This window comes from Homarus americanus, unplaced genomic scaffold (genome assembly GCF_018991925.1).
Source record: "Homarus americanus isolate GMGI-L3 unplaced genomic scaffold, GMGI_Hamer_2.0 scaffold50924, whole genome shotgun sequence".
NCBI classification, from domain to species: Eukaryota; Metazoa; Arthropoda; class Malacostraca; order Decapoda; family Nephropidae; genus Homarus; species Homarus americanus.
Genome location: NW_024718094.1, coordinates 5,628,188 through 5,651,689, shown reverse-complemented (window position 1 = coordinate 5,651,689; position 23,502 = coordinate 5,628,188). Strand labels below are relative to the sequence as shown.

The 23,502-nt window shown below is 42.2% G+C and overlaps 1 protein-coding gene across 1 annotated transcript in view; it reads left to right on the top strand.

Annotated features, from left to right (window-relative positions):
• The first annotated feature begins 16,470 nt into the window (after nt 1–16,470).
• The window catches only part of LOC121859190, a 92,936-nt gene continuing 85,904 nt past the window's right edge, over nt 16,471–23,502 (top strand). The window contains exon 1 of the mRNA XM_042355938.1: nt 16,471–16,539. The gene's annotated coding sequence lies outside the window, so the exon portion shown is untranslated. The remainder of the gene's footprint in view (nt 16,540–23,502) is intronic.

Below are 23,502 nucleotides of genomic sequence, written 5' to 3'. Positions count from 1 at the left end.
ACATAAAGTCAAGTAAATAGATAGTTTCTCTGACATTATCAGTAAAAACAGAAAATAAAAAAAAGATATTGTATTTTAGTATTTTGAAACTATATGTTACTTTTTTCTGGTTATGATGATGCTAGAAGTAAAATAATAATAATAATAATAATAATAATACATCTATTTTTCCACGTTAAAGCGCCAGGTTACAGAATAGATATTTACAATAATCCAGAACTCTCAAAGATTCCTGAGGTCACCTAATAACAGATACATAAGCCTCTCCAGGTATCGTATCCCAATGATCACACTACGATACCTGTCATGACGATACTTGATCCTTGTAAAGTGATATCCGCCATGATATGATTGTCTTTGAATTACAGTCACACACCGTCACGTTCATAATCCTTGTTGTTATTTCTACGATGGTTTTCATAATGGCGTCTACATCTACTACAATACACACCGTTATTTGCTCTACGACTGTATTGCATCTACTGTACGCATAATTGATGACCGCTTGTCGTTTACCTGCTCAAGAAGATATTAGAAAATATATAAAAATATACAAATAATTAGCAGTCGGACGATCATCAGTATGGATTATTAAGGCAACTATAGATTATATATTAGTTGTATTGTGACATATAACTGACCAGCTGAGGTGATGGTCGAGGCTCATAGGGTCACTACAGAGCCTGACTACATAACATCCTAGGAATTCATTAGGGAATGTGATTATAATAAGAGAAAATGTGATAAGAGGGTACTGTGTGTGTGTGTGTGTGTGTGTGTGTGTGTGTGTGTGTGTGTGAAACAGAGATATAATCATTTATCAGTCACGATCACTACACTATACTGGTGGTCACACATAAAGCCTCCTTGCTGGAACTCGTGTTGCTCTGGTGTATATCTTCGAGGATTAGGTTAGGTTAGGTTAGGTTAGGTTAGGTTAGGTTAGGTTAGGTTAGGTTAGGTTAGGTTAGGTTAGGTTAGGTTAGGTTAAGTTGGGGTTTGGTTGGAGGGTTAGGTTAGGTTAGGTTAGGTTAGGTTAGGTTAGGTTGGAGTTAGGTTGAGGTTAGGTTGGGTTAGGGGTTTGTGCTATCCACCAACTGCAAGGGTATTAAAGGTAAAAATGTGTGTGCCTGTTGGGGATATATTTGGGTCAGTTTGCCAGGCACTTAGGAGATTATCAAGTGTTACCATAAGAAGAGGAGTTGAAGGTGTGATTGGAAGGGAGTCACGGACGTACTGTACAGGTGTGCTGTAATAGGGTGGGTGATGGTGGCTCTGGTGATGGTGGTAGTAATGGTGATAGGGCTGTGATGGTGGTAGTAATGTGGTGGTAACGGTGATGGTGGTTGTTGAGATGATGGTGATGATGGTGACTATGGCGGTGGTGGTGATGGTGACTGTGGTGATGGTGGTGGTGGGTGGTTGACGTGGACTCCCTCACCCACAAAACATTACAGCCTAACAACTTACATATTCATATCATTAGATAAATAGAAACATAAACCAGTGAATAAGTTAGTAAATAAATAAAAGAATAGACGAAAATATTAACAGGTAAGTAGTAAATTAATGACCATTCCAACAGGTAGTTTTGTGTGATGGTGTGATGATGCTGTTTATACCTGTCATGGGGTATTGTTCCATCAGAGTGTGACAGATGGCATCAGTGGTGTGTGTGTGTGTGTGTGTGTGTACTGGGTGAGCTAGTCGGGTCACCAAGTGGTTCACCTCAGGGCAGACACAACCCTAATTATCTTGTAGAATAACCTTGGACTCCTGGAGAGAGAGAGAGAGAGAGAGAGAGAGAGAGAGAGAGAGAGAGAGAGAAGGTTTATGACTCTTCCACACCGTATTTAATAACACAATACCTGCCACCTGTAGCAAGATGTACACAGCGCGGTGTGTGTGTGTGTGTGTGTACAAGATAAGTGAAAGTCTTCCGATAAGTTATTCCTTTCTTAAGTTTCACCGTTTTGAATTTTTTTGTGTGTTTTCCTTTCATATCGTAATGCCGTTTTGAAACTCTCTCTCTCAATAAACGGAATTATGCACTAGTCAAAGAGTATGTACAGTAAGCTTCGAATCCATGCGAGGTGTCGAGGAGGCAGTTCAACACAGACTTAAGCAACAGAACCATACATGGGACGTTATAGATGAGCTGAGAGGCCAGCCATCTGCATGTTGCCACCCTCAAACCTGTAGTCAACGATGGAAAGGCGGGGTCACCACTCTTCTATAAGGCCAATGGTAAAAAATTTGTTTCGGTGTCTCTAGATAACCTAACCTAACCTAACCTAACCTAACCTAACCATACCATACCATACCATTCGGGTCCATCAACAACGACTGATAATCATCTCTTGTTTGTGGTGTTGTTTGCGTGCGTTTCTGGCCTTGGTGTCTGTAGGTGTCATCTCAGGGAGGAAACATTATATACGTTTATTTAATTTGTAGGTAAACGCTAGATATTTTTTACTCAGTCAATCTTTCAATCAATCAATCAATCAATCATTCAACCAAGCCTTTAATAGTTTCATTAAATAGTGTGTAATATGTTGTTTAATTTTATATATTTTTAGTTGTCAAGAAATCACATCTGCATTACTATATATAATTTATCACTGACAGTCAAGAGGTAACAAAGTCATAACAGGTGATCAGAAGGTAAACAGTCCGGCCGTACACCTGTCCTTAATAACATATCAATATTTATAACCTTCCTCTCCAACCTGCACAAGGTGGTAAAGTAAACACACTATCACGTCATCATCAGCAATATTATCTATTAAATATTGCCTTGTCAAAAATATCTCTTTACTGTATATTATTCAGTGGGAATATTTTTCATTATAATATTGTTTAGTTGATCAAAACTTTCTCCTCGACGTGATGATAAAGGCTTAGTACGATGCTCGACCGTGAATTATGGAAGCTATGTTATGGTTTCCACACGAGTACCTACACCACCCCTTGCTCTTTATATAGTATCAACGGTGAGTACGGTGTATAGTCCTCATAACTGTAGGTGTTAGAATAAACCTGACCGAATGATTTATGTAAAAACACCAACAAATAATGTTAGAACAATAGCATGAAAATTAAACTAAGGGATAATTAGATAGTCATTTAATCTCAATGAGTGAATGTATCTAGTTAGGAAAAGTCTCGGTGTAATTTTAAGGCCATTGAGGAACATTCCCATGTCTTCAGGTACGAGGAACATTTAAATTACGAACTATTTTTTGTGTGTGGCCGTATATATGTCAAGGGTTGGGCCTCGTGTAAAGAACGTTGGCGGAATTACTGTGGCAGCCGAATATGGTGCGACGTGGGGACACGATGGTTGGTTGGCTTGATGTCGCCACCACTGCCCTGCCCTGCCGTCACCACCCCTGTCCTGCCACAACCCCTCCATTCCCTTCCCTGCCACAACCCCTCCCTTCCCTTTTCTGCCCTGCCACAACCCCTCCCTTCCCTGCCCTGCCACAACCCACCCCTACCCTCCCTACCCTGCCACCACCCTACCTCCCTGCCCTACCCTGCCACAACCCCTCCCTTCCCTTCCCTGCCATCACCCCTACCCTCCCTACCCTGCCACCACCACTACCCCTCCCTGCCCTGTCACCATCACTACCCCTCCCTACCCTGCAACTATATCCATAAAGTATTGTAAGGTGTATGAATTAGGTCATGTCAGGCGGCTTTCATCAGATTGTTGACAATCTTGCATTATTATTTCGTCTACACATAATTACGCGACTTCCCTGCTCTGCCACCACCACACCTCCCTGCTCTGCCACCACCACACCTCCCTGCTCTGCCACCACCACACCTCCCTGCTCTGCCACCACCACACCTCCCTGTTCTGCCACCACGGCCCTCACACACCACGGAGGAGACGAGTGTGTGGTAGTGGGAGATGGTGGTGCTGTGATCTCACCTCAACGCCTAGGCTTGATATGTGTCGTGTTGTCGGAATGCTAATAGACACTTAATGTTTACTCCTGTCTGTCTGGTGCTTAGATAGTGAGGTAGGCCTACTGGTTATTGTGTTACCCGTGTGGTGCTTTGTTGTAGGAGCAGTTAACATACATACATACATACATACATACATACATACATACAATGTATGTAATAAGTCATTTATGTCCAATGTATATTTTCAGCCTTCGGGCTGCAAACTTTTTCAATGAACCGTTTATTATTATTATTTATACACGTCTCATATTTCACTCACCAACCATATAACAGGTGGTCCTTATATGAACCAACTCATCGTCTCCACCTCACACTCATACACTAACAGGTTCATAAATTATTACACTCATACTCACACACTCATACAGGTTCATAAATTAACATTCTCTGTAAGAACCGTAAGAACCGCCTCCACTAGAACCTCCCCGCCCCCAAGACCCTGAGAGGTTCTTAAGAATTTCCCTTGAACAAAATAATATGACAATGCCTCCATCTTTTCTTCCTCACATGAGCTACGACATTAAAATAGAGGCTTAAATAAAGTCGAAATTGCGCTGAGATTCTACCCCCAAGAAAATGAGATCTCTTAACCCTTAGGTAAAGAAGAGAATATATCAAGAAGGTTTGGGTGCAGGAGTATGGTGTCCTTCCCCTCCCTCCCCGCCCCTGATAGCCTTTCTGTCATGGTCGTGAAAATTTATCGAGATTCACTTAAATTATTGGTAAACTATAATGGGATGTTATAAGGCTTTAGTTGGTTATAGTGGGTAGTGGTGGTTATGGTGTTGGTGGTTATGGTAGTGGGTGGTGGTGGTGGTGGTGGCAGTAACAGTAGGCGGTCGTGTCGTGTCGTGTAGGTGGTCCTTTGAGACTGGAAAGCAATATTCTCCCCGTACCAGAAACTCGGTTCAGTCACGCACAGTCTTAACACACTCGGTAACTCTGGCTCTGGTTAACTGGTAATAATTTAACGCTGATCGGTCTCTTTAATTCAGGAAAGAAAAGACTTATTCGTGTTAATTGTCTTCTGGAGTTTCACAATGAAAGTGTGGACACGGTGTGGCTCAGAGGTGTGTTGGAGAGTGTGTGGCGTGGCTCAGAGGTGTGTAGGAGAGTGTGTGGCGTGGCTCAGAGGTGTGTTGGAGAGTGTGCTCAGGGGGTGTGTTGGAGAGTGTGTGGCGAGCTCAGAGGTGTGTTGGAGAGAGTGTGTGGCGTGTGGCTCAGAGGTGTGTTGGAGAGTGTGTGGCGTGGCTCAGAGGTGTGTTGGAGAGTGTGTGGCGAGGCTCAGAGGTGTGTTGGAGAGTGTGTGGCGAGGCTCAGAGGTGTATGGTGGATGTTCTTTCCTGTAGCCCGTTTCTCCAGCTAATGGTGTCTCTTCTTCGTCTTCTTCTTCTTCTTCTTTACGTCAAGCAAAAGCAGACGTATGTTTGTTTGTGCGTCGTGTCGTGTCGTATTTATAGCAGATTTCGTACTTAGCTGTCACGACACGACATGACACGACTATCTGGCCACGACACGTCAAAACGTCGTGTCTGGCGATTGAATTCACACTGGTGCGACACTACACCACAGATCAATACACAATTATGTACTGTTTATATTTACTCGTATTAAGCAATGCAAGAAGATATATATTTATTCTACTGTATCTCAGCAGCCCCACGGCAAGTGTACTTGTATATTCCACCTTGCTACTATATACAGTTCATAAGACATTTGTTATTTACCAGTGATATTCACATCATTTGGAATGTCCTCCCAAAGTTTAACCATTACTCCTCTATTATTGTGATCCTTCATAGTGAAGTCATAACCTGAACTCCTCTCTTGACGAGCGAGATCAACCTCTCCGCATCACTCAGCCATCTGCATCCTTTAGAAGTTTAGAGTATGGAATTTGACTGGCCCCGACAAACTGCAGCCAGACACCAACAGCACCAAGTATGACGGTGTTTTTGTCGTCGTGTTGTGTCGTATGTCGTGTCGTGTCCGATCAGTGTAAAACGGTTTCATCTAAATCCTTTAATTTTTTTTTTTTTTTGCACAAGACATGACTGATGGCGTAGTGTCGTGTCGTGACAGCTCAGTGTGAAGCCAGCTTAATACCATCAACAACAACACCTGGAAGGACATTTTCGCACTCTGACTCACCAACCAATCACGTCCTCCTCGGCATGAATTTGAATTTGTATAACATTACTAAGGTTAAGAGTTGTGGCTGTGTGTAGTGGTTAACGTTCACCTTGTGGTCAAGTCTGTATAACCTCGTCTGCTTTAACCCTGGATAAATTTTATTAATTTTTTTTTAAGCTCGTCTGTTGTTGGAAGGAAGGAAGGAGCTTTTGTCAGGGTCTTTTTTCGTCATTGTTATCATCGTCGCCACCTTCGTCAGGATACAGTTTAGCCTTGAGCTCAGTAAACCGTATATAGAGGAGCTTTTGTGGTCTCTTTCAATGTTCTTTATATTTTCCGACCTCTCCCAGCGGTCTATATTTTGCTACCTCCCTCAAACGCTCAAACGTGATTTCCTCAGCTGCCTTTTGTTATGGTGGAAAATGGCCTTGTGGTGCATCACGGAGTGTTGTGTTTTAAAAAAAGCTGTCTGTATGTATCTCAGTATTACTCATTTATGAAACAATAGGTGTGTGTGTGTGTGTGTGTGTGTGTAATATTTTCTCGTAAAAGCAATTTGTTCTGTTAAATTCTTTGTCATTTGTAGAGTTTTGTGGTCTAGATGTTGTGAACTTTACTTCACAATCATGTATTTTGCACAGACGAGATTGTTTTTGCCCCGGCTCAACCCAACAATCCTACATCTCTCTCTCTCTCTCTCTCTCTCTCTCTCTCTCTCTCTCTCTCTCTCTCTTATAAATGGTAATATTTCTCCAGATATTATCGAAAGGTTTGCGGTACAGTATTATAATTTTTGTATCATCCAAAGCATCTCCAACTCGGCTTATTTCACCTGAAGATTAATCACCCTGACAATATTTGGGGAATGAGGTTAGGTTAGGTTAGGTGTTGTACTTGTCGGGATAATGTATGTCACTGACTCACTTAAATCGCGGTGTTTAATTTATTAATTTAAGATAAGATATAATGATGTATTTCTCATAGGTTCTCTGGTCGTAACTCGTGAGTGTTTGAGAACGTGGAGACCAGGTTGTAGTTTCAAGGATATTTTTTTTTGTCTTTTACTGGTAATAACAGAGTGAGCGTTTATGAGGTGTTTCCTGTTCTGACGGTAGGTGTGTGTGTCCGTCCGTCTGTCTGTGTGTGTCTGTCTGTCTGTCTGTCGCTCTCTGAAGTACATAGTTGATTAGTGATATATAATTGCCGATAGTATTATTTTTTACTACTACTACTACAACTACTATTACACACTACAAAGCTACTATACCTGATACCCAAATGCCTTATACCGCTCCACTATTTCAAGCGACAATAACTAGACTCACCTTCTCAACGATATATACTTCAGAAGCCTTCAGAGTGGTGATGGTAGACACGCCCTTCCTTGTATTGTTGTTATTGTAGTGTGAGACAAAAGGGAGGCTGGAACCTTTCGATTGAACATCCTCTGGTATAGACGGAGGCTACGGTGATCCCTCCCTCACCTGAAGACACTCCCGCTATAGAGAAGTTTTACTCTGGAATACCAACACAGGTACACAGATTTAGGTAATAATGTACAGGTAAAATACAGATTTAGGTAATAATGTACAGGTAAAACAATTCCTCTGTTCTGTCGTTATATCAGGGTTGTGTCTTGATCTAGATATGGTAAAAAAAAAGTACTTAGAATATACAAGCATCATCGTGTATACAGGTAATAAGTCCAGTCACTTTGGTAATCATCTTGAATACTAAGTACATGCAGAGTGAAGTTAATCTCTTTTAACAGCCACTCAGAGCCAACAGGTGGGTAATGCTGGGTGTGTGTAGGGTGGGGTAGGCCGATAGACTGCTAATAAGGTTATCCGCAATCGCCCTTTATAATTATAGGCAATGGCCCCGCAATATATGGGGGAGGGGCGGGTCGTGATAGCTCTTTGAGGGAGGGAGGAAGGGGAGAGGTGGTGCGGGTCGTTAGGTTAGGTGAATCATCCGCTCATACGTAATATATTTTTCTCACTATGATGCAACAAGACAGACACAAAGTCACTATACTTAGCTTGGATCACCTGAAGAATCTCCATCTTAGCTTATTTCACCTAATGATTACCCATACTAATCCTATCCTATCCTATCCTATCCTATCTTGTCCTTACCTGTCCTATCCTAGCCTACCTACCTATCCTATAAATCCTAACCTATCCAATCTTATCCTATTTTAGCGTAATCTAACCTAACCTATTTGGGTGGTTAATCTTTAGGTGAAATGAGCTGGAGTAGAGATTCTTCAGGTGGTCCCTCAGAGTTAAGGTAGTGAACGTAGGGGCTGTTTACCTTGGTCTACTAATGTTGTGATTTGGTACGTGTCAGGAGGCGGGTGTGAGGCTCTTACGTCATCATTATCTATCATGCTCCTACATCATCATTATATATCATGCTCCTACATCATCATTATCTATCATCAACAACTGATCAGGTTTAATTTTGATTCATCATGTTAACTTGGGTGAGGACTTTATCTGTAGTGCTTAAGGTTGTATTGTTGTCGTCACATCCGTCTGCCAGGGGAAAAAGTCTCGTCGTTTTGGCAGTGTGAAGTGACGTCCATATGTTTGTGTTGTTCTGAGTACAGTTTGGATATTACTTGTGTTGCGTTGTATGTTGCCTCTCTCTCTCTCTCTCTCTCTCTCTCTCTCTCTCTCTCTCTCTCTCTCTCTCTCTCGTCCTCAATAAACTCTGATTAAAAGGCGTCAGAAGTTGCTGTAAAACACACGCACTGTTTCACCACAAGACGCATAACCTTTTGGCGAGACCTTCATAACTAATCTCTCACTTGGTCGTTAGATATTTCACAGTTAGTTCCTCTGTTCCCGTGAAGGATGGGCTGTGTTCGTGTACAGGCGCGGCCCCTCACTCATCCTCCTACCCTCCTTACCTGGTGTGCTGGTCTGACCTGGGTGGTGTAAGGTGTTGAAGATGACTGCAGGGGATATTTATCTCCTTGTGTTAGCATCATGTTGTTGCCATGGATAGAGAGTGTGTGGGTAACAGAGGTCGAGACGCACCTTCTTCCCTCGAGACTCACCTTCCCTCGAGACACACCTTTCCTCGAGACACACTTTCCTCCTCGTCCTCAAATGTAGTCAACACAGTGTTCGGTCGTTGGTGTTCCTTCATCACTCGTGCTTCAGGGTGCGTCTCTCTCCTAGTTACTCTTGCTTCAGGGTACATCTCTCTCCTAGTCACTCGTGCTTCAGGGTGCATCTCTCTCCTAGTTACTCGTGCTTCAGGATGCATCTCTCTCCTAGTCACTCGTGGGAAACTACTGGACTCGTAGTTTTATTTCCTGGAGTGTAACTACAGTAGACGTGTCCCCTGGGGGTGTGAGGGAGGTAATCACTGGTGGAAGGGAGGCTATTTTTACCTGTATACACCGTAGGACTAGAGATGGTGGTAAGGCTGTGTACTTCCTGGCTCTAGTGGGGGTAGGGGAGGGAGGGGATGGGGGTAGGGGGGGGAGTAGGGGTAGGGTAGGGGGAGTAGGGGGGGTTTAGGAGGCAACTTTCCCCTTTATAGTGATTACTCTACTGTCAAGGTGGTAGTACATCACACCCGCGCTTCAGGTTGTGTTGGTTGTGTGTTCCAGTTACGGGTCTCATAGTCGTGTGTTTTCCCCCTTGACAACCAGTGATCACCACCAGAAAAGAACAACGTGTAGGCTTCGCAGACAGTTGTTTGCTAGTAAAGCAACCTAACCTAACCTAACCCAACCATTGTGATACACCCAATAACAAGGCCAACACGGATGATGGTGTTGTTTAGGAGGAGATGGTATTAATTTATTAGAGAGAGAGAGAGAGAGAGAGAGAGAGAGAGAGAGAGAGAGAGAGCATCGTTAAGTGGTAGGTAGGCAGGTGGAGCCTAGAGAGTCGCCTAGAAAGCAGCTGAAGAGTAGAAGAGAAAGAGAGAGAGGTACAGCAGCAGGCAGGTAGTGAGGCGCAGGCCAAAGCGGTGAGAAGCAGGACTTTGTGTGTGTGTGTGTGTGTGTGTGTGTGTGTGTGTGTGTGTGTGTGTGTGTGTGTGTGTGTGAGAGTGTATGAGGGAGACGTGATGGATAGCTCTTGTCTCTCTTTTGCCTTCCTATTGCCTCCCTCTTGCCTCTCTCGTGCCTCACTCTTGTCTCCCTTTTGCCTCTCTCTCCTGTCTCTCTCTCCGCTTCTCCTCTCTCTCCCTCTTACCTCCCCCGCTTGCTCTCTCCTGCCTCCCTCTCCTCTCTCCTGCCTCCCTCTTGTCTCTCTTGTCTCCCTCTTGCCTCCCTCTTACGTCCCTCTTGCCTCTCTCCTGCCTCCCTCTTGCCTCTCTTGCCTCCCTCTTACCTCCCTCTTGCCTCTGGACTGTGCTGGCCCCCCAAGAAATAAGTCAGGGTTCCCACTTTAACCTGAGAACTGAAAAAGAAAACAATAATTTGAGTGTTGTTGTTTCCTGTTGGGGAGTGACATTGAAAGTTGTTAAAATTGATGGAAAAACTGAAAGCTACGAATTGTCCGGCTGTTCTGTATCAGATGAGGGACTGACTGGAGGTGTTATTTTTTTAAGGTTAAATATTTATCAACCACAGTTTCAGGATACTTATGAAACTTGTGGTGAGGAATTTTTGCTGACTGTGGTGACGAGGAGTTGAAAATAACTGAGTGTCCTTGGAAAAAAAACATGAAATTGGAGAAAAGAACATAAGAATGGTGGAAACTGCAGCGGGCCTATTGGCCCATACTGGACAGTCCCGTTTACACCCAACCCCTATTGCTCATATAAGCATCCAACCTATGTTTGAAGCTATCCAGCGTATTCGAGTTAATGATGATATTTGGTAACTTGTTCCATTCATCCACTACTCTGTTTCCAAACCAGTGTTTACCTATTTCGCGCCTAAATCTAAATTTGTCTAATTTAAAACCATTGTTACGAGTTCGCTTCTGGTTGGATAGTTTGAGTACCTTTGTAATGTCCTCTTTGTTTAGCCCTGCCTTCCATTTATACACCTCTATCAGGTCGCCCCTCGCTCTACGTCTCTCGAGGGAGTGCGAATTAAGATGCTTTAACCTGTCTCTATACTCAAGGTTCATAATGCCCGGGATTAGTCTTGTCATTCTCCTCTGAATTCTTTCCAGTGATTCTATATCCATTCTGTAATACGGTGACCAGAACTGAACTGCGTAATCCAGGTGTGGTCTCACAAGCGCAAGATACAGTTTTAGGATGACCTCGCTAGTCTTGTAACTAACACTCCTTTGTATGAATCCAAGTACTTTATTAGCCTTGTTACGAGCAAAAACACATTGTTTGCTTGGTTTAAGGTTCTTACTTATCATTACTCCTAAATCTCTCTCGCAGTCGGATTTCTCAATGGCATCGTTGTTCATCTGGTAACTGGTTTCCCTGTTTACATCTCCTATACTGAGTACTTTACAATTGTTCACGTTGAATTTCATCTGCCATTTTTCAGACCATTCGATAGATTTCTTTAGATCTTCCTGTAGTTTTGCGGAGTCCTCGTCAGATTTAATAACACGCCCTATTTTAGTGTCATCAGCAAATTTACTTATGTTGCTGTCTATGCCGATATCTATGTCGTTTATGTATATAATAAATAATAATGGTCCAAGTACTGAGCCTTGGGGAACTCCACTAGTGACGTTGCTCCAATGGGATTTAGTGCTGTTAAAGCTCACTCGCTGTTTCCTATCCTGTAACCACGCCCTAATCCATTTAAGGATATTACCGTTGATGCCATGAGCTTCTACCTTTCTAATTAGTCTTTCGTGGGGGACTTTGTCGAAGGCTTCGCTGAAGTCGAGCTATACCACATCATAATTGTGCCCCTCGTCCACCGATGCGAAAACTGATGAAAAGAATGTTAATAGCTATGAGAGAGTGTGTGTGTGTGTGTGTGTGTGTGTGTGTGTGCGTGTGCGTGTGTGTGTGTGTGTGAACTAGGGTGTTATAATCAGAGAGAAAATGCTCAGGGGTAATTTCCCTCTCTGACTGCCGTGAAAACATTTTCTCGTAGTTTAGTACACGCAAGTCCTGCCTACGACACAGTGACCGAACAGAGAGAGAGAGAGAGAGAGAGATCACATTTACTCCCTGTATATAAATGATCTCTCAGATCTTGTAAGGTTCAATATCTATGAACGACAAGAAAAAAAAATCGCAACTTATTACCATCACTCAAACACCAACACCTCGACGCAGGTCTTTCACCACAGATGCAACAAGAACCACAATCCCTCAGCATCAGTATGAGGTTGTAGGCCTTTAGTGATTGGTTTGCGTAACACTGTCTTGTCTTCTACTTGGTATATATGAGCTCCTTAGGCGATGAAAGGAACAGGAGCAGCAAATTATACCTTTGTGCTTGAGAAATTAATGACCGCAGCACAAGTGAGGGGGATAGTCACCTTGTAAATGGTAAATTAATACACAACTCAGCCTCCCGGACACCAGAGAGTGAGGCTACATAACACAGCTTAAATGAGGAGGGAATTAGATTATGTTTGGAGGTATGTACGCTGCTGCAGCTCTCTTGTTTGGCCTGTTAACTGTGTCAGGGTTAACTTGTGGCTATATCGCATCACTCAAACTTATTATGATAAATTCTTCCCGTCTTTCATGGCTTTGTGTTATAATGTTTGTATTTAAATAACAATATTTGATGTGTGTGTGTGTGTGTGTGTGTAATGGAATATCACCTGTACTAACCTAACCTAACCCACTTTTAGTATGGTTTGGTTTGAATGGAATGAAATTAAGTAAATTCTGTACTGTATGATTTAACAATAAACACTAAAAACTTATCCGAATTTGGCATGACTCGTTGTGCAAATACAATGTGGATGTTCATAGAAATAAGACAAGGAAAGTGAGTATTGACAGCAGACAGAGACCAGCATTACAGTTACAACGTTAGTATAGTCATCCCTCCAACACCTCCCTCATCTCGTGCTCTCTGGTGTATAACTAACCTCCGTTTTCTATCTCCAGGTACGTGTGTATGTGTTGATGACGGCTACTCTTAACTCCTAGATCACACTCTCTGTAATTACCTTGGCATTGGACCCTGCGAGTAAGTACATTGTTATTGTAATTATTAACTGTGATTATGAGACTGTGAGCTTTGACTATGATTATGAGACTGAGTTTTGAGTATGATTACACTAAGGTGAGATTTGGTGTCAAGGTTGGCCGCTTCTTTGACTCATTGCTGTACAAATTGACGTGTATAAGATTATAGGGTAAGTATTACATCTTCATCCTACACACAACGGGTGCCCTTGTTGAGTAGTTTTCGTAAATTAGTTCCTTTCGTTGTTGACGTTTTTGTGTGGATATTCCTGGCAAGTATTGACCTTGACAGTGTGTTATGGTCGCCAGTGAGAATATGGACAGGAATACCATTCAAGAAATAAAGGGTCTGTTTTTTTCGAGAACCCTAAATGATGACTAGAATTAAGGACGTGCAATAAACGGAAACCTAAAAAATAGTATAAATAAAGTTCTCGAATAAAAATATGACTCGTATTAAGACACTTTTCTGTTTATCTAAATAATTTAATGCATTGTGATCTGAGGACGGCTACCCTAGTCTAGCAAAGTGTTAAGTAGCGTACAAGAATTACAAGCAGGTGGTGACACACAGTACTAGTAACTTCCTGTGGTATGTGGCCTCTTGACAGTGGGGCGCTCGAGGCAACGGTAGAAAAGGATATTAACTGAGACTATTGTAGAGTTTGCAGGAAGAGAAATACGGGACATCCTCTTCCTGAGTCCACCACATGACACGTCTCTTGCCCGTGAGAACTCTTTTGTCACATTTTCCTGTGGATTTTGTCTCATGTTGGTAGACTCGGAATAGACTATGTTACTCTCGACTACCTTGATATATAAGGCTGTGACCTGACTCCCCCTGATGCTGGGGGATACGTTCAGACTGTCCTTGTAATCCATCGTATAGGGAGGAAGCAACGGGTTCATAATACACTCATATAACACTGATCATTTTCCTACACCATAATCATCGTTAGAGATTTACGATCTGCAGACAAAAAGTATTGTTGTCTCTGCTCGGGTTAGGTTAAGAAACAGACCTGTCAGAGGAGACGAATCTAGGGGAAAAAGTCACAGGAAAAGTCACCTAACCAAACCTAACTTAACCTAACTTAACGTACAGGTAGAGTAAGAGGCTTGAGCTGCAGGGATTTAGTTCACTTGATTAGTTTGTGCCGTTGGGAAATTGCAAAGTGGGATTTCCCCTGATAGATTTTTTTTTTTCATGTACACTTGAAGCCTTTACCCTGCCACCACGACAAAGGCCAGAGTGGAAGGAAGGAGTGTCGAGTCATTACCTGTATTCTCTTTCAATTCAGGTAACACACAATTGACCAAGGTGACACTGTTGTTGGCTTATCAGTGTACATAGCGTTCAACTGCGACAATAAAAATGTGTAGGCCTATAAAGAAAACCCCTTTTGTTACTAACCTGATTTATTGTTAACATGTAGTTTACTTATTTAATGTAAACTACAGCTGTGGATATACACGTTTACCTGTGTGTAGATGAGGAACAGGTGAAGTAGAAATAACCGTATGTATGTAATGGACTATTCTGTGGGTATAGTTACTGAGGTGAGTGCGAAGACGAGCGTGTGTTGAAGGCGGAGGAACAGTGAGTGATTGCCCCAACAGTACCTCCCGGCAAGGCTCTTCCTAATAAGTCAGCAACCTTATCTGGTGTTGCTAGTGTGGTCATATAGTCTCCGTCACTAGCACCGCACCTCCTGCTACTGTGGTCCAATAGTCTCTCTTACTAGCACGGCGTATCTTGCTCACTTGGTGTTGCTAGTGTGGTCATATAGTCTCTGTCACTAGCACCGCACCTCCTCTCGTGGCCTAATAGTCTCTCTTACTAGCACCACACTTTCTTTCCACTTGTTTGTAAGCTTAATGATTTAGAACACATTTGGAACACGAATCTTGCAGACATAAATAATTAAATGAAAATAATTATATAAACTCAGGTGGCCAACATCCACAGGTAAATGCAACATGTGTTTTCACCCTTCAGTCCAACATGACTTGCTCTCGGCTACAATGGACCACAATCCCAATTGGTTTTCTTAATATCTGGGGGATCTTTAACCCCTCTTATATGATGTAATCGTGTGGAACTTATAGCAAGATAGTGGTGAGACAACTTTCGTGAAAATTTGGTTTAAATATGAACGTTTAGTAACTCAAAATACACGTTTATGGATTATTTGACATTAACCCCTTGAGTACGATGACTTCACCTAGACTCCTAGAGTATGATGATTTAACCCCTTGTGCATACGTTGAAAACACCTTGAGGACGATGATTTGACCCCTTGAGTACAGTGGCTTGAGTAAACGGGGTTATGCCACCGTATTCAAGAGGTTAAAAAGAGTCTGGGTGTGTTGAATCAAAGCACAAGTTATTTTACACAGAACTGATGGACAGACAACTCATTGTTAGCTTGTAAAATGAAATAAGAATCACAGGAAAAATTAATGTCTCTCTCGTGTGACTGAGACAAAAAGGGACATCGTTTTGTAATCCTGCATCATAATCATCCCATTTGGTTTATAAGTTAGTGTGTGAATATTTGTTTTTCCTAAGTGTAAGAACCAAACAGCCGGGCAAGTCTCCTCATGTTACAAAGATCCTCACTGTCACAAAGGAGCACGGACCGTATCGTTGGCCGTCCACGTGTCCTGGCCACCACCCACTCTCAAAAGCACTACCTTACACACACCGCTAGTAATAATGATGATAACACTGGTTACCTGTTCTTATCACTCTTTATCTTATAGGTAGAAACATAAATAAATGGAATTAATAGACTTAGGTGTTTATATTCGTCAAACAAAGCCTCTGTCATGGGTGAATGGGTTTAAGTGTTTAGTATGAACATAAGAATGGAGGAAACTGCAGCGGGCCTATTGGCCCAATCCAGCGTATTCGAGTTAATAATGATGTTTGGTAACTTGTTCCATTCACCACTACTCTATTTCCAAACTAATGTTTACCTATTTCGCGCCTAAATCTAAATTATATAATTTAAAACCATTGTTACGAGTTCGCTCCTGGTTGGATAGTTTGAGTACCTTTGTAATGTCCCCTTTGTTCAGCCCTGACTTCCATTTATACACCTCTATCATATCGCAAAGTAATTGAAGTACTTTATGGGTGATATCGGTGTGATAGGGGGTGATAAGGTGAGGTATCTGAGCTGGGTAGATTAGGGCCTTGTTGGAGGTGTTGGGGCGAGGGCGAGGCAGCAGGTGGCTAGTCCAGTGTGTTGTCAGCCCGTGATGAGGGAGGAAGGGAAGTCTCTGACCCTCTTTTGTTTCCTCTAACGATATAAACAAGTGAGTCATGTTATAGACGCTGATCTTAATTACTAGTTACATATTGAGAGGAAAGTGAAATACGAAAACAAAAATGTTTATGCGGTTCATAATATGGTTTTCACGTACTGTTGTGGATGTCTTTTAAGAAATATACATAAAGGCTAAGAACACGTATATGACTGTGAACGTGGGTGAAATATATAAAGGTGCAGCACAGGAGGAATATTGTTATTGTGGTTATGAAGTGTTCCTCCCCCGCTGTGGCGACTCGCATACATCACGTCCGTCAGTGATGCACAGGTCTCACAACGTTGCATCATTTCTCTTGAACAAAATAAATATCGAACGTGTGTACAAAGACTCGGTAGGTGGTCTTTGGAGTGAACTGTAGATCTGTGGCAGTTACAACAACTGCCACACTGTCAGCTTTTATTATTATTATTATTATTATTATTATTATTATTATTATTATTATTATTATTATTATTATTGGGGGATGGGAAACTTTCGTAATTCTTCACAGGATCAGGCTATGTGACCAACAAACTCATTTTGTATTGTTTTATAAAAAATGTATTTATTGGGAATTGCTTCCACTCATTAGTTTTTTAATAAAAAAAAATAGAACACAAGCTCAGAATGCTGCCACACAAGAAGTTGTTTTGGAGAGAGAGAGAGAGAGAGAGAGAGAGAGAGAGAGAGGCAATTAGGCAGGTGTGGCCCGCGTGGTCGACAAGGCGTCCCGTAGAGAATAAACAAACAGCGTAATGTGGGTGGTGGCCGCGTGCTGCAGCAGTGTTGTGCCTCACCTCACCTCTTGTGGTCTATGGTGTTCTTACTGCTTCAGTGGCTGTTTTAATTTTAGTGATCCCTTTGATATAACATAGAGGCAACACTTTAAAAATATATATACTGTATACTCGTATTATAGAACACAGGACCAAATCTAAGTGTAGTCTGTGCTGTTATTCTGATCCTGTAGAGGTATAGTGATTCGTAGTGAAGTTACTGATTTGTGGTTAAAAACAGAGCACCTGAAGAATCTGCACCCCAGCTTACTTCACCTGGAGACTAACTACCCTTACACTAACCTGACCTAACATCATCCTCCCAAATAGTGTTGAGGTGGTTAACCTTTAGGTGAAATAAGCTGGGGTGGATATTCTTCAGGCGATCCAAAAAGTTTTACCGAGTGTATAACAGTAGTCAGCAACACTTCCTGAGAGAGTCCTGCCAATTCGTTTTGTTGTCTGACTGGTCTGGAACAGCACAGTTTGTCGGCGGGTAAAAACTACCGCGTCCTCCCTCACCACCTCACTTTGTTCCTTGCTCTCTCGCTTGTGTAGCCTCTTGAGAGATAATGACAATAGCGCCCCAACTCTGGAACTAAACAATAACCTCACATAGCGTGTTATTATTGGCTCATAATACAATACAGCATCGTAGGAGATAAATATCAGGTAGAGAGTGGCAGCCTGGGTGCCCGCGGGAAGTACACACCACGACCGTCACCTGCCCAGCGCCCGTCCCATCTCCCCCTCCTCCTCCACGTATTATTCTCTCGTTTCCTTTCCGAGAAATAATAGTCTGTGCTGGAAAATATTTTGGGCGGTGACTGACGAGTTTGACTAATAGAACTAAAGATAAATATGTATTGTGATGTGCTTTATAATCTTACGTATTCGGGCACAGAGGCGTTTCCACATTCATATCCATTTGATTTGGGTGACTTAAGTTTTTATCTTCAAGATTTCGGAGAAGTTGGTAAACGGAAATGCAACTTTGGGGAGGAAAATACAAAATAAGGGACTGTAAACCACGACACCTGAAAGATAGATAATTGTTCAGTAATAAAATCAAACAAATTTACATTGGTTCAACGGATACAGCCACAGTGCTGGTATATAAACAATAATGAACAGTAACCGATTCAGCCGAGAATAACCCAAGATAGCCGTTAAAACCTCATTACATCGTTGTTTGTTTTCTCTTGTTGTTGTGTATAAACTTACTTCTATGTGCCTTACAGAGAGAAACCTTGAGCCTATACTAAATTAAATTCCTCTACCAATTACTCCATCTGTAAGTATCTGGCAAATCTGGTTCACCCTTCTGGGCAGGTATGGCAATAATCAGAAGAATTAATCAACTACACTTTGTTCACCGGCCTGTGAGATTTCGTTCAAGAGTAGGATTTGTGTGGTGGAGAGTTGGCGAAATTAATTGGGAAACACACGAAATCAGGAGAGAATATTGTTGTCTCCCAGGTGCTGCGAGTTTGGTGTATCAGGTAAAATCTTCTTGATACCATATTGTGACTTTGTTGTGGCCAAAGTACTAAGTCAGATATTCTTATGCCTGTCTTAACTTTCTTCTGGAAATTGATGAGATTGAGAAGGTCGTCAATCCCGGATTAACCCAAATGAACTAGAACAGTGTGAGGAGTATACAAGGGGAAGGTTGTTAGAGGTCCCTGGTAAAGGTCCCACGTCGCCACTTCAGCTGTCACACTCTTATAACACACTTGACGAAAGTCTTGGGTATGTGGCCAGAGTGTGTAGTGGTGAGGTCTGAGATCGGCGTGTTGAACCAGTCTTGGCCTTGTTATGGTGGGAGGTGGGTTAGACACAGAGGCGGTAGGAAAGCTGGGGCGTCGCTGGGCCATTGCTGTGTGCCCGCGTGTGTGCTGCTCCTGGTGGTGTGTCAGTGTGATGAAGACCCGTACCGTGAGTGAGCCAGTGTGTGGGCGGTGTTGAGGTGAGCACACGTACTCACTCCTCGCGCTCTCTCTCTCTCTCAAGTGTTCTAAAGTGTGTTGTGACAGTGTAATAAGTGCTACAGAGGTGAAAAAGATTGTGTTGTCACGTTAACCCTTAATGGTTTTTGGATAACGTCAGCCAGCAGTGGTAATGGTGAAGTAGACAAGAAACTGACACTGGTGTGACATAAGGTCATTATTATTAACAGTTTGACCCCGGTCCTTTGGTGACTGGTCAGATAGGCCGTAACCAGACTAAGCATTGGGTGTGACTGTGTGGCCCAGGTTTATGGGGCCCCCAATGTCACTGGTTACATTAGAGCCCTCTAAGACCGGGGTCCATCTAACTTCTCAGCCGTTTATTTGGGTAACTTAAATTTGGATTCGTTCTTAAGCTGCTTTAATTTTGTGGCGTTGTGGTATAATGACCGGTGTTTATTCGTGTTCTGTGGTGGTCCTGGAGAGCACTTCAGAACGTTAATGTAAGTATAATTATCACATCGCCGAAGTGACAACTTTTAAAATTTATTTGTGAGACCTTCAGGACGCCAGCGTAACTTGTTTGAAAATTTGGAACATGATCAGGCTACTTTACCACAAGATGAAGCCGAGGAGGGTTGTGTAACAGCTCCGTGCACCCCAAGGCGGCGCTCTCACTTAACATAAGATTTGTTTTACATTAGGTAATATTTAATAGGGATTACCTGAAGAGTCTCCACCCCAGCTTTTTTCACTTCAAGATTAGCCACCCTAACGCTAAAGTAACCTAACCTAACCTATACTAATTTAACCTATTCTAACCTAACCCTACCTAACCACGCTAACGTAACGTATCCTAACCTATCATATACCATCTTGTCATAACCTATCCTAGTTTAACCTATTCTATCCTCTCCTATCCAAACCTAACTTCATTCCCCAAATAGTGAAACAAGCTGGGGTGGAGATTCTAAAGGTGATTCCTTTACAGTCTACATCACCCCAGGAATTGAGATTTCATTGTTTTTTCTTTCTTTGGTTTCCTGTGTGATAAGTTTCGATTTCAGGCAAAAGGAACTAAATTAACGACAAAAATATCCTGAAGTCATTAGGTTAGGTTGATTTTGGTTGGTTCTTGTTAACTCATAAAACATTTGCTTGTAGTAGTCTCATAGCTGCCATTTGTTTACGGTGATTCAGATATTCTTGGTATGAAATTTTAACATATTCTTTTGTGTATATGTACTTAAGCCACACTATACAGTATATGGGGATATATGTTAAAATACTGGGTAAGGTGTAGAGTGAGGGGGACCACCAGAAGGAATTATCCGATTTGGTTGATTTTTTTCTACTCTTATATTGTGATATTAAACAAAAAAATGGAAACGACAATGCATAGAACCTAACCTGACCTAACATACCCATAGGTTGGGTATGTTAGGTCAGGTTCTATTAGGTTCTCTGCATTATCGTATTAATTTACGTGTTAAACAACTTACCTTAATATTGAGGTTGATATACATCAGCAACGGCGAGGAGGAATTCGTGGAAGCGTTCACCATCATCTAGGAAACGTCTCTTGAAGAGGGAGTCAGGGAGGTAAACAACAAAAATGGCGCCGGGAGGAGAGTTGTGAAGCGGGATAGATTAAATAAAACAATTCAAAAAATAAAAATAAAATCATAATAGAAAGTTGTCGTTTCTTTAATATATTTAAAATTATCAAAACAATAAGTACAGCAAAAAAAAAATAATAAATCAACAAAACTTCTGGTGGTAGCCGTTATCAACACCTTTACCAAATACTGAAATAAAGTTGTTTTTTTAAGTTGTCAGGGATAACGTGCACGGTTGTTTAATGTTAAGAATAGCTCAGAATGATGGTGGTCACTGGCGACTCTACGCTAACAGTTCAAGCTTGGTGGCTGGGGGATTTAAGAAAGAAAACAATGAAAAACTTGCTTAGGATCACCTGAAGATTCGGATCCCTTCATTTTTTTTTATTTCAAGATTAAATTCCTTCCCGTAAAACCTATCCAAACGCCCCGCAAGTAGTGAAGGAAGCCGGGGGGTAATCTTCAGATGATCCCCTTAGTAGGAGTAAATTGTAGTTTGTGGTGAATGTGATTTGATCTTGAGGTAAGGAACAATTTTGTTTGTATATCAAGTCTTCAAAAATAGTAAATTTAGGTGTTCAAGAACAGTCGAGTATTATCCCCTGAATACGTATGTACTTCTGGAAGCCTTAAACACACACACACACACACACACACACACACACACACACACCTTTAAAGAATTACAGTGTGAGGGCGCGTCCTGGGGTATGATGGCGGCATATATACGCTCTCAGGCGGCTTCATCAGGTGACGTCAAGGCAGTGTTTTTTGCGTTGTCTTGGGTGATTAATCTAGTCAATATACGCTATTTACTGTTCTCGTAGTAGTTACCCTCAGAGTGCCTTACAGTTTCTGGTATAAGTACTGCACACTTGTTAACGTAACGTGAGAAGTCAAGTTAAATATACCTGAGCGTATAATTTCATGTCGGGGTAGAAACGTGCGTGAACTTCACTCTCAAGGACTAAAATTGTTAAAAGTTTGCTAAATGTGACACTGAAACCTGTAAGGCGCCTAATATAGTGAACCTGCCAGTGGGAGACACCTGTCTTTGTTGTGTGAGTGACAGCTGCCAGCCTTTGTTGGTGCGCTACTGTAGACACCTGCACCGCTTACGCCTTCACACACTCGCCCTTACTGCTCTCAGGTTCTTGCACCCGTCGTCGTGAAGCCCCACACAATTGTGGCGTAGCTGATAAATGTTATGTTAAGAAGCATCTCTAATTCAACGCTCAGGTTCATAATGACCTCATTGGTAGTTATCCTGTGCCGGAGACTGGCTGCTGCTCGGTGTTCCTATCCTAAACAGAGTTATTCACCTGGCAGCGGGCAGGGTAGTTAAAAATGGTGGAAAATTTGGATTCTAAAGTTTACGGTAGGTTAGGTAAGGTGTTAATTGATAAAACATAACCCCAAAAATAATTTATGCAATGCACAAGACCAGTTTGACCAAGTCCTTGCCTCACTTAACCTTGCTTAAGTAAAAACTTGTTCCAGCCATAATGAAGTAGCTGTGTATATGATTTCCAAGTACTTAATAATGGAAGCATTGTTCTCACGTAGCAGGGTTGATTATTGTTGGTTGGTGGAGTCTGTAAGTTTGCAACATTTAGGTCAGACAGAAAATGGGTAGATTTATGTAATTCGCGTTGTTATTCTCTTGCGTTATTTAAGTTCTCTCGCCTCTATTCCCGTCTGGGTCATGCTCGGCCTGACAGGTGATTAAAGTTGAAAGTTAGTGGAAAATTACAGAGGAAGTCAAATGTTCCCTGCTGGTTAATGAACTACAACACGTGTCTGAGTTTATGCACTTGGTGAGAATTTCAGAACAGGTGGTGGAGTTCCAGATTAGTCGTGGTGTTGGCAGCTTAGTGTGTGCTGTGTTTTGACGACTGGGAGCTTATCCATAACATATACGGGAAACTTACTGTATACTGTAGGCGCTGCAGTTACGAGGGTTAGTGGTGTGGGGAGGTACTGTATATAAATGTTTACTTCAGTGGACAGTATGCCAGTTTGTGGACAGTGTGACATAGTTTGAAGTTTTCTTTTAAGGTGTAAAACGAGAATTTATTTGACACCGCCGTAGATCCTGATGAATAAATTATCATGAACAGTGAACACATACATTTTGATAACTGTTTTCTAGGTTATCCAAAACACACACACACTTAACCGTGGAACAAGCACAACAGAAAACTTCAAGAGCATAGTTGGGGTTGCCGACCCATCACTTCCCAGCAATTATTTAGACTTACGTGACTAAATTCACCGAAATAGTTGTGGTGTTAAATCTCCGTGTCAACCTTACTCTAGTCCGTGAGCAAAGTGCAGATAATGTGATGCCTCTACACAGTTGTCTTACCTCCCCTGGAACTTGTTATTATTAGTAGAACTGTTAAAGTGTTTATAAAGACGCTCGTTAGCTTATGAGAGGAAGGTTCTTGTTGTTAATGATAAACTGGTTGATCGTTGAACACCTGCTGTGAATGTCAGTGACCCAGACAGACGAAGTGACGGTGATGCTTTGTCCCCCTCTCCATCCCCTCCTCTCACACACGCACACACCCCTCCTCTCACACACGCCCCCCCTCCTCTCACACACGCGCCCCCCCTCCTCTC